Source organism: Halichoerus grypus, chromosome 6 (assembly GCF_964656455.1).
Source record: "Halichoerus grypus chromosome 6, mHalGry1.hap1.1, whole genome shotgun sequence".
Lineage (NCBI taxonomy): Eukaryota > Metazoa > Chordata > Mammalia > Carnivora > Phocidae > Halichoerus > Halichoerus grypus.
Window position 1 is genome coordinate 49,739,123 of NC_135717.1, and position 4,434 is coordinate 49,743,556.

Sequence of the window (4,434 nt, forward strand, 5' to 3'; positions counted from 1 at the left end):
TTAAAATTCCTGAAATCAAGAATACTGACAACACCAAATGCTGGTAAGGATATGGAACAGCAGGAATTCTCATCCCATTCCTAATGGGAATGCAAAATGGTACAGCCACTTGAGAAGACAGTTTGGTGGATTCTTACAAAACTAAACATACTCTTATCATATGATCTAGCAGTCTTGCTCCTTGGTATTTACCCAAATAAGTTGAAAATTTATGTCCACACATAAATCTGTACACAGATATTCATAGTGGTTTTATTCATAATTGCCAAAACTTGGAAGCAACCAAGATGTCCCTCGTAGATGAATGTATAAATAAACTGTGATACATACAGAAAATGGAATATTATTCAGTGCTATAAAGAAATCATGTATTAAAGTGTGAAAAGACATGGAGGAAACTTAAATACATGTTACTAAGTGAAAGAAATCAATTTGAAAATGTTACATGCTATATTATTCCAACTATGACATTTTGGAAAAGACAAAATGGTGGAGACAATAAAAAGATCAGTGGTTACCAGAGGTTATGGGACAGGGGAGGGATGAATAAATAGAGGATGGGGAATTTTTAGGGTAGTGAAATTACTCTGTGTATTATAATGGTGAAAATATGTCATTATACATTTGTACAAACCCATAGAATGTACAACACCAATTGTACAAATCCATAGAATGTACAACACTAAGGTAAACTGTGAACCTTTGGTGATTATGATGAGTCAATGTAAGTTCATCCTTAGTAACAAATGCATCACGTTGATGAATAATGCTGTTAATGGGGGAGGCTATTCAGGTGTAGCAGAATGGTATATGGACAATCTCAGTACCTTGATCACAAGTTTGTTATGAACCTAAAACTACTCTAAAAAATTAAGTCTAAAAATATGAAATGAAGAATGCTATAGGTTCTAAAATAGTCATGGGAATGAGAAATGAACAAGTAGAGGAATTAATACTAAATTATAAAAGATGTGTAGTGACACGGAAAATGCTTATGATATAATATGAAAATAAATTACCAAAATAATAAAAAGATTCCTGGAATTTTTAGTATGGAAAAACAGAAAAGGGAGAAGAATTTTAAAAAACTAGAATAAATATAGAAAATTGTCTGAAGAAAGGACAACTTAAAAAAAGTCAACTATAATTACTGTCATTAGAGAGACAAGATATGAAATAAGATGTTCTGGAAAACAAAAGGAAACAATCAGAACAAGAATGAACTCTTTGTAATTATAAATAGAATACTTGAATATTCTGGTTCCAGGAAGATGCAATATATAAACTTTTTCCTTCTTCTTCCTGCTAAGAATGACTAAACATTATATATTAAACAAATGAAAGAAGACTCTGAAAGGTATTTGATAAAGAAGGTAGACTGACTAGGGACCTTGGAACCCAAGGAACAACACAATGATGATAGTCTTGGGTTTTTGGGTTTTGTTTTGTTCTGTTTTTTGTCTTATACATCCATACAGGTTCTAGAGAAGCTGGCAACTGGGAAATGTCAACAGGTGCAGGGAAAAAAAAAAAAAAAAATGCCTGGGAAAAAGTGTTTTCTTTCTAGCCAAAAGATAGGAAAGAGGGAGCCTAACAAAAGAATACTTTTAGACAATAACTGCCCTACTCCAGACAAACACCAAAGGAAAACTAGTCCTCTTCCTACTCCTTCTAGCCAAGGTCACGTGGAGCCTAGACTTCTACCCTTGGCAGGCTATAACAAAATACTCCCAAGCTCCATAGTGTCAATGTAGATCACACAAGAGACTGGATCTCTACCCCCCATTCAGGGGCAATGTGGTAGCCTTTCCCTCCCTGGTGGGGTGATGTGACAGAAGATGTGACTCCTACTGGAGTCAGGATTTTCACCACCCCCCCTCAGTAGGAGTAAGGCAAAGAAGAAAGGAGACTTAAAATTGAGTGAGAAAAATCCACAAACAGATTTCAACACCAAGATGACATAGATATTAGAATTCTCTGACATGGTTTTTAAAGGTTCTCTTACATTGACCATCTAAGAGTAACAGTGTAAGAAGCAATAATCTCTCCCCATCCTCTCCTTCCTCTGCTTGGCAGCAACTATGCATGAATGCATTTCCATCCATGTTGACCAGGCTGGTGTCCCCAATGCCTGCTGAGAGCTCTATTGCCTAGAACACAGCATCCAGCCCAATGGTCAGATGCCAAGTGACAAGACCATTGGGGAAAGAGATGACTTCTTCAACACCATCTTCAGTGAGATGGGTGCTGGCAAGCATGTGCCCAAGGCAGAGTTTGTAGACCTGGAACCCAGAGTCATTGATAAAGTTCACATTGGCACCTACCACCAGCTCTTCTACCCTGAGCAGCTCATCACAGGCAAGGAAGATACTGCCAATAACTATGCCCGAGGGCACCACACTGTTGGCAAGGAGATCGTTGACCTTGTCTTGGACCGAATTTGGAAACTGGCCGACCAGTGCACAGGTCTTCAGGGCTTCTTGGTTTTCTAGAGCTTTGGAGGGGGAAGTGGTCCCAGGTACACCTTGCTTCTGATGGAATGTCTCTCTGTCAATTATGGCAAGAAGTCCAAGCTGGAGTTCTCCATTTACCCAGCCCCCCAGGTTCCCACAGCTGCAGTTGAGCTCTACAACTCCATCTTCACTACCCACACCACTTTTGGGGAACTCTGATTGTGTCTTCATGGTATACAATGAGGCCATCTATGACATCTGTCCTAGAAACCTCGATATTGAACACTCAACCTACACTAACCTAAAGAGCTTGTTAGGTCAAATTGTGTCCTCTATCACTGCTTCCCTCAGATTTGATGGAGCCCTGAATGTTATCAGACCAACTTGGTGTCCTATCCCTACATCCACTTCCCTCTGGCCACATATTCCCCTGTCACCTCTGCTGAGAAACTGCCATGAACAGCTTTCTGTAGCAGAAATCACCAATGCATGCTTTGAGCCAGCCAACCAGATGGTGAAATGTGACCCTTGCCATGATAAATGCACCGTTTTCTGCCTGTTGTACTGCAGCGACATGGTTCCCAAAGATGTCAGTGATGCCATTGTCACCATCAAGACCAAGCATACCATCCAGTTTGTGGACTGGTGCCCCACTGGCTAAAAATGTGGGCATTAATTACTAGCTCCCCACTATGGTACCTGGTGGAGACCTGGCCAAAGTATAGCAAGCTGTGTTCATGCTGAGCAACAGCACAGCCATTGCTGAGGCCTGGGCTCACCTGGACCACAAGTTTGACTTGATGTATGCCATGTGTGCCTTTGTTCACTGGTATGTGGGTGAGGACATGGAGGAAGGGGAGTTTTCTGAGACCTATGAGGACATGGCTGCCCTTGAGAAGGACTATGAGGAGGTTGGTGTAGATTCTGTTGAAGGAGAAGGTGAAGAAGAAGAAGAGGAATACTAAAGTTAAAAATGTCACAAAGGTGCTGCTTTTATAGGGAAGCTTATTCTGTTTTGAACATTGAAAATTGTGCTCTGATAGTTAATTTGTATGTAGCAATGTGTAGTAACATATACAGTTATTGATGTATGCTTTAAAACACAATGCTTCATCAGAGACCCAAGGTGTCCATTTCTCTGATGGGTTTGAATAAAGTATTCCCTGTCTTAGGTGAAAAAAAATTATCTGATACAATTTTTAAAGCAACCATAATGAAAATACTTCAGGGAGCATTTATAAACACAAATGGACAAATGGAAAAAAATAGGAAATCTCAACAAGGAGGTAAAATATCAGAAATTAAAGAGTAAAATGTCAAATATTAAAAAGCAACCAAATGAAATTTAGAAAAAAAATATAATAATCAAATATTTAAAAAAAAAAAAGAGTAAATGGGCTAACACAACATAATGGAGAGGGAAGAAGAAAGAATCTGTGACCTTTGAAAGAGAACAATAGAAATTACCAATCTAAACAACAGAGATCAATTAGGCCAAAAGGAACAAAAAAACAAAAACAAAAGAACACTGCAAGAACCTGTGGGACTATAACAAAAGATTTGTATTGTTGGAACCCCAGAAGGAGAAGATAAAATGAATGAGGCTGAAAAATATTTAAGGAAATAATGACTTCAAACTTCCCAAACTCAGCAAGAAGCTGAGTAAGCCACATGCAGAATAAGCCCAAAGAATTCCATGCCAAAGCATTTTATAGTGAAGTTTCTGAAAACTGACAAAGGAAAAAAACTCTTGAAAGAAGACAGAGAAATTATGCTTTACCTGACAAAGAAAAACCATCCCAATGGCAGTAGATTTCTCATCAGAAACCATGATGGCCAGAAGGAAGCACCACAGTATTTTTCAAGAGCTAAACATGAAGAACCATCAACTGAGAACACTATACTTACTGAAAACATTTTCAGGAGTGAAAGGAAATCAAACCATTCTCAGATGAAGGAAAACTATGATAATTTTTTGCCA

At 38.6% G+C, this 4,434-nt stretch overlaps 1 pseudogene; it reads left to right on the plus strand.

Moving 5' to 3' along the window:
• Positions 1-2,081: 2,081 nt before the first annotated feature.
• On the plus strand, positions 2,082-3,473 carry LOC118529890 (tubulin alpha-1A chain-like; annotated as a pseudogene).
• The last annotated feature ends 961 nt before the right edge of the window (positions 3,474-4,434 follow it).